This window comes from Carassius carassius, chromosome 18 (genome assembly GCF_963082965.1).
Source record: "Carassius carassius chromosome 18, fCarCar2.1, whole genome shotgun sequence".
In the NCBI taxonomy this organism is placed as follows: Eukaryota; Metazoa; Chordata; class Actinopteri; order Cypriniformes; family Cyprinidae; genus Carassius; species Carassius carassius.
Genome location: NC_081772.1, coordinates 19764734 through 19776281, shown reverse-complemented (window position 1 = coordinate 19776281; position 11548 = coordinate 19764734). Strand labels below are relative to the sequence as shown.

At 36.8% G+C, this 11548-nt stretch overlaps 1 protein-coding gene across 11 annotated transcripts in view; it reads left to right on the top strand.

Annotated features, from left to right (window-relative positions):
* dab1a (DAB adaptor protein 1a) overlaps positions 1–11548 on the top strand; it is a 196963-nt gene that overhangs the window by 2111 nt on the left and 183304 nt on the right. The window lies entirely within an intron of this gene.

Sequence of the window (11548 nt, the reverse complement as noted above, 5' to 3'; positions counted from 1 at the left end):
GTTCGAGCTAAATAAATAGTATTGCCTGTTGATTTGACTTGTATGAACTCAATGGCAAGTCAAGCTGTTCTAGATACTTTTCTGTTTGAAACCAGTTCCAGGTATTTGTGAAGGAAAGAATGGCCAGAATTGATTGATATATTTATTTTTATTTTGAGAGCAACTACATTTCAAGTGTTAGTTGCACTTTACATTGTGAGGTGGTTGTTATAGGAATGTATTGAGATGAGAACCAAGGTCCAGAGCGGCATGTCACCCCTAGTGTCTTTCTTTAGAGAAGAAGCTGCTGGGAATTCCTGAAGTAGAGCTGTTCCACGGGGGATGTCGCTTTCCGGAAATCTGTCCGGGATAGAGAGGAGGCATCCCCTGCCATTCCTTGTTCTCTGTATTGATCTGTCTGTTCTGTGTGACATTATCTCCTCCTGCTAATTAGAGCTCAGGATTGGCCTCATCCATTGAATGGCGTCCGGCTGAGGACATGACACCGAGCCTGAGGGCACAGATGCCACGTTTTGGCCCATCAGAAGCTTTCAATTTAAATCCACTAGTAAAAGTGATAATTTAATTCAAAGAATGGCACTTCTGCTGAATGCTTTGCATATTGGTGTTTTGTGTTGTCATGCTGTGCTAAATGTCTGTAGGGCCCTGTGTCATGTGTGACACTGTTGTTCTATTCCAAAATCCACACTCTTCAAATAAAAGCTTTTTTATTGGTATTCATGGTTCAGTGAACAACCTTTAACACCCATGGAACATTTCTAATTTACAAAAGGATTTTAAAAAGTGGAAAAATGTTCTTTAGATTATTCAAATGTTCTTCACACTATGAAACAAATGTTTAAGAACTGTTCACGTAAAGTTACTTTCAGAAACCAAAAATGGTTGTTCTGTGATATTTCTTTGGAAACATTTATTTGTAAGAATGTAGTGAGCTGCCTATTCTGGTGGTCTTGGAACTTCATAACTGACTGCAGACTAATTGTTTCCAAAAGAGTTTGGCACATTGCTCAGCCAGCATCACAAAACTCTAACAATGAATAAAATTGCATAAATGCGTAAATATTGGGTAAAATAGTTCATTTTTAGGTGCACAAAGAATTATTAGATCATCACTTTTTGTTATTAAATATATTTACTTATTGACTTGTATTGATTATTCTAGATTTGTTTATATATATGTATATAATATGGATTAAAAAAAAAAATCATTCCTCATTTTCTTTAAAAAATTTGAGTGAATGGGGCACATTTTTGTAGGATTTAAAAGCAGAAATATGAAGCCTAGCATTTTGTTAAAGCAACTTACATTAAATCTTCAGTTACAACTTTATTGTAACTTTATTATGGATTTTTTTTCAGCTGTATGGTTGTTCTAGTCATCTTAGGAATGATGTTGCTGATTGTTTTAACAGATTGGCTTATTTTATAGAAAATTAGGGCCAGGTGGAATTTTTTTTTTTTAGTAATTAACATTATGTCGCAAATGCTCTTGATAAAGCTTAACATGTACTGAACCCACAATATTCCTTGAAAATGCTGCCTCCATAGGCAGATCACTAGATTTTAGTCCAGAGCACACGTAGAAAGGTTGTACAAGGTGGAAGCAGTGGTTCTCTTTGTGCCACATGCTGCAATGCCACGCTGACATCTGTTCCATAATCTCCTTATAATTGCCATAAACTGGCTGCAAGTCTATTTGGGTCAAGAAATGGCACTGAATAATCAGTCCACAAACAAGCAAGCTTAGCATACTTTCACAAGTAGTCTCATATATTTACTTTGTTCTCATATTTTCACATTTTGATTTTCTGGCCTTCTGTTCTTATTGAACCTGCCTTTAAGTGCATAACTAACAATTTGCATAACAGTTGCACAATGACTGCAGAGGACTGCGGTTTCAGGGTCTGAAGTCTTGACCCTATATCTGCTTTTCATTTAGCGCATAGTTTCTGGTTCCTCCTGTGACTATTCCTCCTTGAGCTGTGAATAAAGAACCGTGCTTTTTTATTTATTATATTCAAACTGAATCCACCAAATGAACTCACTTTCAATGGGCATACAGTCCTATCTCTCACTGCGGTATAGAGGTGCGCAACGCTCCACTGACTCCAGCCTTCCCCATAGAAACAAAAGGGAGTAAAAAGGCAGACAAAAAGTCAGTGGTTGATAATTTAGTCCCACGAGAGCCACGCTCTAGAGCAATTTGATGTGCTGCATTGCAAACAAAGACTGGGAGAAACTCAGAAATACAGGCCATGCGACAGTCTCAGTACATTAACACTTCAATTAAATCTATTCTTTCAACACTCTCATTTACTTGCACTCACATTTTGAGGACTACTCACTTGGGACTGATTCTTTATTTGAGGCACTACTTGCTGCTCATTTTCCATGTTTTATGCTGTGCATCACCAGAGCCTGGTGGTATTGCACCTCTTCTCTCCTCTGACATTTCAAGACAGTGAAAGAAACAGATAGATGAGAAGAAAAGAAAGGAAATTAATGACATTTTCAGCCCTGGTTTTCTTTGCCTTTTTCTTTTGTATACATACATCACCAAGTTAGGGGTCGGTAAAATTTTGTAAATGTTTTTAAAGAAGTCTCTTATGCTCACCATGTCTGCATTTATTTGATCAAAAATACAGGGGAAAAAAACTAACTTAAAATTGTGAATTATTAGTTTTAAAATAACTGTTTTCTATTTCAGCTTCTATTTTAGTTTATTTAATTTTTTCTGTTTTAATATATTTTATAGTAAATTTATTCCTTTGATGGCAAAGCTGAATTTTCAGCATCATTACTCCGGTCTTCAGTGTCACTTGATCCTTCTAATATGCTGATTTGATGCTCAAGAAACATTTATTAGCTTAACATTAACATTTATTACCCCCAGAATTCTTTGATGAATTAATAAAACAGAATTTATTTGAAATAGGAAATTACATATTACAAATGTCTTTAGTCACTTTTAATTCATTTAATCCACTCTTTTTGATAAATAAAAGTATTACTTATTTGGGGTCAGTAAGATTTTTTTGAAATGTTTAAACAAAATAAGGAATGCTACTGATTTTCAGCCGTTTCTTTTCTGTCGACTTAGATGAACAGTTGTTGTCCACATGGCATCAGGAAGACCTTATTTGATCCCTGCTGAGTGCCACTTCTGCTTCCAGAACAAAGAAAAACCATCTCTCTTGTGTTTCTTAAAGGGATAGTTCAACCCAAAAATGCTAGTTCTGTCATCGTTTATCCAACCTACATGTTCCAAAATGTCTTTCTTCTGTCAAACACAAAATAAAATAATGAAATACGAATCCACTAACTTACATTATATAGACAAAACCCGTTGAAAAATTCTTTGTATTCTGCACAATTTTGAACCACAGTAATGCGAGTAATGTTATTATATTTTTTTCTTTCTTTCTTTATTTATTTATTGGTAAACTGTCCCTTTAAGAGTTAGCTGGAAAATCAAAGGGAACAAAATGGTTCCCTAAGGTCCCTAGACCTAAGGACCCGAATTACTTTTTTCTAGCAACAAATTGTATTTGATTATTTCTGTTCTTACTGTCTTTTCATCTGGTTTAATCTGTTGTCTCTCATCCACTAGAGAGAGAGAGGCAAAGAAAAGATTCAGCATGACCTGCACAGTGGGGCCCCGGTCTGCTTGTATATTAGAGTGGGCTTCAGCTCTTTAGTATGCGCAGGCCTCCCCGTACACCATTATCAAGCTGAAATGAAAAGCCTGTATTTCTCCATGGTGAGCTGCACAGAGCTAGAGCGTTGCAGCTGTAATGCGCTCTTGGAGAAAGAGAGTGCAGTTGAATGTTAGGACGGAGAGTCGGAGACACACTCAGAATCAAAGACGTGAGGTTTGCTCTACTAATGTCAGTGTAGATTTGTCTGTAATATGACGGTGTGCATATGCTGCCAGCTGGTGGTATTCTCTGTCAGATGTTAGCCTGAGGGCAAGACAAGCCAGGTCTGTAGTCAAACACTAAGGAATAATGACACTTCGCCTGTCTAATGAGACACAAAATGGCTAACTCGGTTTTCTCTCAGTGAACAAATGAATTGCTGAAATCTGTTGTTTAATTTAATCCATGTCATACTTTATCAATATGATGTCAATAAATAGTGAGTCAAGGCCGGGCGTTTATTGAATCTGCACACAGAATTCCGCAGAAACCTCTGAATATTTAGTATAGTAGTTTCACGACACTCAAGGTTGACAAAGTTCTTCACATTCCTGAACTCTGTGTGTTCTTTCATAAAAAAACCCATGAAATTGTTTGACAAATTGCATGTTGATGTATTTCTTTTTCAAAAGATTAATTCACTGTTGGTTTTAAATGTTTTCATTTTTTTAAATTAATATTTTCATACTGTTCAGAGTTAGAAGGTTCACTGCATGTTCTCTAGTTCTCTTTAGCTGTTCAATCTGTAGCGGCACATCAAAATAAGAAATTTGTGAGAATGTAAGTTTGTCATTGGTTTTGAATGTGATGCAGTAGAAACACTGTGTTCCACAAAATAATGGCAATAAATGTCATTCTGTTGAGTTGCAGGATGCACAGAAAACAAACATATAAAATTTGACTAGTACTCCGATTCACAAATTAAATTACTCTTATGAACCGGTTCCTATGTGAACGAAGTAGCCCAATCCCTGAGACAATTGACTCCATCAATGAATAGTTAAAAAAAGATGAGTTAGCTATTAGAATCAGTCTGAAATCAAACTGCAATAATTTTTTCAAAGCATTAGCAGAGGGAATATTTAAAAATGGATGTTAAAACTGAAATAATGTTTATATATATATATATATATATATATATATATATATATATATATATATATATATATATATATATATATATATATATATATATATATAAAATATCAAATTGATTCTGATTTGGAATCAGTCAGACTTGAGTGTGAAAACCTTAAATGGACAGTTGCCTTTGATTGACTTTACAGCCCCCCAAAAAAACAGTTTGCTATTGCTAAACGATGGCAGCTGATCTAAGAGGGAGTCTAGAGAACATGTTATTGGACTAAAATTGACACACTTCTGAAAACAAGATGAGTCAGCAATATTTATTTACTTTATTGTCAATATTTCTATAATAGTGCACTCTCAATGGCTTCAACACATTAACCGACCCGATGCGCATCCAAAATTGTAGCGTATTTCATATCTTAAAAGTATATATTTTTTAAACCTGTACTTGGAGATAATATCATATTAATAAGATGAAAGTCTGTCAAAGTTCATGTCTGTCAGTACACCTTGCACTTTGTAATGTCAGATTAAAAGCACATACTGTACATGTAAAATACTTGAGTAGGCTATTTCGTATTATATTTTAAACACACTAAATTCATCATTACAATTTTTTTTCAGAAAACATTAAAATCAGTTCACATTTAAGCATATTCTTTTAAAATATATTATTTCTGTAATAAATACTCTTTTTAAAAAGTATTATAAAGTGTACTACTTTTCCACAATGGGTTGTAAAGTATGTTGTCACAGCATTATTTTCAGGGGTGTGCAGTATTCATTTCTTTGAGCGAAATGGCCACATCTGTGGCTTGAGAGTTTGTCCAAGGTGTGTCAGCTGGATCGCAGCTCATTTGGACCAGAAATATCACACCCGCGCCAGATCCAGATGCTCCAACCATAATCATCCAACACCTACTATTACAACCTGGCGCCATATTTCTCTCTCTGTGTCTGTGTCAGTATTTCTCACTCTATTCTCCATCCAGGAATGTGTGTATTCAGGAGAATCAACATAAATGCATCTGGACAGACAGAAGACCAGCGTTGAGCTCTGGAGACTGGGTGTTTCCGTAATGATTACATGTCAAAGAGCTATGGCACAACATCTCAGGCAGTCTCCTGGCTTTATTGCCCAGGCAGGGAGAGATTTCGCTCTCATGTTGCTAGCAAAACCTTCTGCCCTTGTACTGCAGGAAACCGATTCTGTTTTTTGAACAGTTGCCTGGGAAATCTACTCACTGGCTTTGCTCGAAATGAACATACATCTCTCAAGAGCGATTGCTTTTCTCTTCTCCTCTGCTGCATGTTCTGCTAGAAATAACTGCACTTCACGTCTCTCCTTTTCTCTCTCTTGCTTGTATGGGGAATTCCTTTTGCAAATCTGTTTTTCCCTTCTCTTATCTCTGTGTGCAGGGAAGGATTCAGAGTTGCGTGTACATATCTGTGCCGAAAAAGAGATGAAAGAAGTAGTTTTTCCCTTTTTTGTGTTTGATATAAAAGCAAGGGCTCTTTTGCTTGTGATAACACTCAGCCTCTCCGTCTTTGGAGCGCAGTCAGGGTCTAATGCGCAGACACTCTATTGCACCCATGCGTGTCATCGTAGAGCGCTTGTGTGCATGTGTGTGTGTTTGAGCGGGGCCATATTAAACTGCCATCCTGGCATTGCAGCATGCACCAGAGAAAAGGTGGATGGATATGTGGAGAAAGAAAGAGGGAGGGATTAGATGGATGAATGTAGAGATTGCAGAATGGCATGAGAGAGAATTAAATTCTTCATTTACTCAGCCATATGTTGTTTTGTGAGTGCCTTCTGTGAAGAATTATATATATATGACATGGGATAATAAATTATGAAAGAATTTTAAATTTTGGATGGCAAACTTCGTCTAAGATGTTTCTCCAAAAATTGTTTAGAAAAAATACATATGGAAACAACATGTGCAATTTTTGACATACAGAAACAGTTTAGAACTACTGTGTGTATAATCTAGATCAGCTCATATGATCGTGGAAGAATTTGAGGAGAAAAGAGATAATTAACCCAAAAATTTTAATTCTTTCATTTACTAACACTCTTGCTGTTCCAAACCTGTATGAATTTCTTTATTTTGTGGAAGATGTATTGAACACTGTTGGTAACCAGATAATTTTGGTTACTGTTGACTTGAGATATTTCTTAAAAATATCTTTTAGGTTCCACCAAAGAAAGAAAGTCATTGGGATTTGGAACAGCAATCGAAAGAGAGTAAATTATGACAGAATTTTCATATTTAGGTGGACGACTTCTCACTATTATTTTCTTAAGTCCATACTGAAATCCCTATAATTTGATAGAAATCACATACTCCTCACCACCTCGTTATTTCAGTCATTACTGTGTTTAGTTTGTAAAATGTTTCCCTTGTAAACCTGTAGAGTCATTTATTTATTTTTTCCCCATTGTTTTCATCAAATCAGTTGCTATCATGCTCTCCTTTCCTCTGAAATCTTGATCCCCAAGGTCATTTGTCCCTTTGTGGAGTTTCACACTTCACTGAAGATCTCTCGGTAGCACTTTATTTTACAGTCCTGTTCCTCATGTACATACTATGTACTTATTATAGTAATTACAATAACTATGTAATAACTAGTTACTAACCATAATCTTTCCCCTAAACCTAACCCTACCCCATGTAGTTACCTTGTATTACCAGAACATTCTTAGATAAATACATGGTAAGTACAGTATAAGTAGATGTAAGTACACGTACTGTAAAATAAAGTGCAACCGATCTCTCTCTAGTACCATTTGATTATTTTTACTCTAGACTCAGGTAGCATGGTCAGCAGACCTCTGTGTGTTAGTATGTCTCCCAACACCACAAGATCTCCAACTTTTTCTCTCACAGACCTCCCAAGTTTGAAAAACAAAGATTAGACATCCCCTATCCACATTATGTGTGTGAAACCATTAAGATAGTAAGTCTTCAATTAACTTGATGTGTTAATGACATTAGACTGTGGCAGATAAGAGCCAGGCAAGATGGCCTTCTCGGAATTGATGGGGTCTTATTAGAAGGTGGTGTCTAATAATCCAGTGTCTTTAAATGCGATACCCTCACACGGAGAAGACTAAGATTTAACTTGTGGACACACACACACACACACACAGAGATACTTGGATGAGCCCTGGCAGATTTAGCTAAGTCCCTCCCCAGTTTAATGACAGCCACTGAATTGGCACGCTGCTGATAGCAAAGTGGCACAAAGTGGGTTTAATGGAACAAGGCAATTCCAAAGACCATCAGGATTAAATTGGAGTGAAATGATTTGGGGGAATAGAGAGAGAGGAATAAAACACCCTCGCTTTGTTGCATGATGAACAGAAATGGCAGCCCAGGGTGGTGTGATCAGCTAGAGACTAGAAGTGTGTTTTTTGTGTGTGTGGCTAGATGAGAAATGGAGTGGAATGGCAAGTGGGGGAGGGAGAGACCAGAATCATGTAAGGTTAACTGTGGCGATAACCCAAATTTTTTATGTGTTGATGTCTGTATGCTTCAGCGTGTTTGAGTGGAAGAGATGCGCATTAGAATGCAGCTGTAATTATAGTGCGTGTGGGCAGAGTGATTTGCCCTGGCATGGATGCCCAGTGTGGGTATGAGTGGGCTATTTGGCAGACAGCTGCACCCTCCATGGAGGGAATGTACAGTAGGGGGTCTTTACCCTTCACACGGACTCTGCCCTTCCTGTCTTTTTCCTGTTTCGACACCTCAGCAAACCATCACGGTTTGTAGGAATATTCATGTGACTTTGGCGCTGCATTATTTAAAAATGGTTCAGCCTCAAGGCCCCACAATACTTTTATTAACCTCAAATGCTATGTCTGTTGTGAAGAAGTCTATAACAATAGGGCCTTTCGAACCACTTTAATTCCAGAACTAAATGTACATTACTTAAGTACTGGTACGATTTTGTGCAAACTATTTCCCAGTACAATTTAAAGGGTTGCATTCGCACTGACCGTGTGTACTAGGATGTGACGTAAGCCGGTCGACAGCGATGTAATTTGTGTGCGGCTGTGTTTTTGTTGTGTCTCGTGGGTTTCACAATAATGGACATGGAATGTCGACGTAGACGTAAATCGATTGAAAGAACGGAAGGAGATTAAGAATCTCCAACCATTACTGGCAGTGTGACATTTTTTACAAGTGCCTGCACTTCAGCGTCCGTATATTTATCGCTTTCATCATACTTTGCGAAATAAGTTGACACAATATTTGCAGTATGTTACACTGCATTCTAAATCATGGTGAGTGAGGGCGTTTTTGAACGCGTCTGGTCAATCAATGTCTAATAACATCACAGTTAGTACCAGTTGTGCTGTTTAGACCCTGCTCTGTAGTAGGAGCTAATTTGGTTCTCAAAAAAGACGGTCCGGTACTAAAATCGCAAAAGTGGGTAGTTCCACAATTAGTTTTGGTACTATGAAAAGGTTCCTGCGGTGCGAAAGGCCCTAATATTCACAAAAGTGGAAAAAGAACACATACTGTACTGTGATATAGAAGGTATGGAGATGTTGGGTGGCCTGACTGATCCTTCCAGTAGTTGCATTGTTTGTATTCACAGTATGTCCATGATTGTATTTTCTTTATTGCCATATTGTTCAACAGCAGTTTTAAAAAAAGTCTTGTGAAGTCAGATTTATTTGTATATTGCTGAACTGTTTTTACTCTGTAATAAACTGCTTCACTGTAAAAACAAGAAAATAACAGTGATAATGTTGCAAAATTGATCAATTATAAAATGGAAGACAATAGTGGCTTTTTCAGCTCAAGTCAGTTCATTGTTGATTTAGATCAGTTCAGTGAGAGTGACAGTGTTGCAAACCTCATAAACTAGAAGTCAGTATTAAGTCAATTGTGTAGACACTATTTTGATTGTCACATTCTTATGTGATCAACTTGTAGCAGCACCCCCCCCCCCCAAAATAAATGATTGTTTTAAATAAATCTGTTAGGATTTTGAAGTGAACATCTGAAGTGTTTTAAATTTAATTGGTTGAGTGAATGAATTAATGACTTATTGATAATGTCACCTGGTTTGTTCCTAAATGAATCTATGTTTTTAACAAACCAGTTGAGTGAATCATTCAACGATTCATTCATTAACACAGTCACTTGTTTTGTTTATAAATGAATCAGTGTTTAGATTGAATCTGTTTAGTCAGTGATTTAGTGACTTACTCATGAAAACAGATTTGTTCCTGGGTGAATCAGTGTTTTTAATAAATCAGTCAATAATTTTATTTATCACTTAAAGACAGTGACACTCAAAGACTAGTTTCATTGCTGATGATTGCTTTAGTTATCAAGACAGTCACCAGCTCTGCATTGTGAACATTAGACTAATTAAGACTAATACATTATACATCAGCTTTTACATAATTTGTCAGTTTCTGATATCAGAAGATCAAGATCTGACCTCTTTGAGGGTTTCCAGAGCACCAATTACAGCACAAGTTTCAGATATACAAAAGTGTTTCTGTTTCACAGACAGAGTTCATCTACGTGCTACTGAGACAATCCAGAGAGAGAGAGAGAAATGAAGTGAAAAATCCATCAACTGCCACATTAGATTCAGCTGAATTACTAGTCAAGCTTACCATGAATGAGGCATTGAATTATTTGACCCTATTGCCCCAGATTCTCATATAAGCTTTATAATTTTCCAGTGATGGAAACAGTTCAGGGTCCATTGCTCCAATATTGCAGAAAGTTTAAGTGAGTTACTGGTTAAGTCACTGCTCTGTTGTTTATCCACTGCTATATTCAGTGCTGTTTCCTCTTTGAAGCTCATTTTACACTCTGTAGTTTTTACATGTTTACTGCATATGTTCATATATGCACTGACAATCTTTCTTATTGTGATAAAAAGTACTAGAGGGTCAGTCATTCCAGATTTTTGCCAACAGGTACACACAGAATCTGGATTTAATGAAATTGAAAGAAAATGTTATCATTATCAAATTCATCAAAAATGTGTTGTTGTTTTCTTACCTTATCTTTTAAAGTGCCCCTATTATACCGTTTTGAATATGCAGTGTCTAATGTAGCTGTAAGTAAACGATCTGCAAAGTTGTGAAACCGAAAGTGCACAACGAATGAAGTTATTGTCTCCTTAAAGAAAGAATTGACTCTGAACAGCCTAAACGAGTCCTCTGTAATTCCAATCCCACTTCCGTGACAGCTCACGAGGTGACACGTTTGCATAATGCCCGTCTATGGTCTATGTTGGCAGACTGTGAACAACTTGACTCGCCCACAAAATCACTGTAGCTTGTTCGTGGGGTAATCATCATGTTGGGAAAGCGATTTGTCCTATGCTGTGAAAGTACAATTTTCACTTCTGAAAGATGAGCTGCAAAAAAACATTAAATTACTAATTAACTGTACCAACGCCAATTTTATTTATTTATTTTCATAATTTTACTGGCAACTGCTTCTCTAATCTCAGGGAGTTCAAAGGGGGATTCACAAAATGCTTGCTGTTGTCATGGAAGATGGTAACTACTCTGTTTAGTTTGACCAACTGGCTCCACTGAATCACAATCTGCAAGTAGGATAAATAATAGATGTTTATATTTTCTATCGAGCGTTCAAAATCCAGAACTATAGCAGTGGGTTTATAGTTTCCTACACTCGCTGTATGCGGTAGACCAATCACAACAGAGTGGACCATCTGACCAATCAGAGCACAGTAGGCTCACGGAAAGGAGG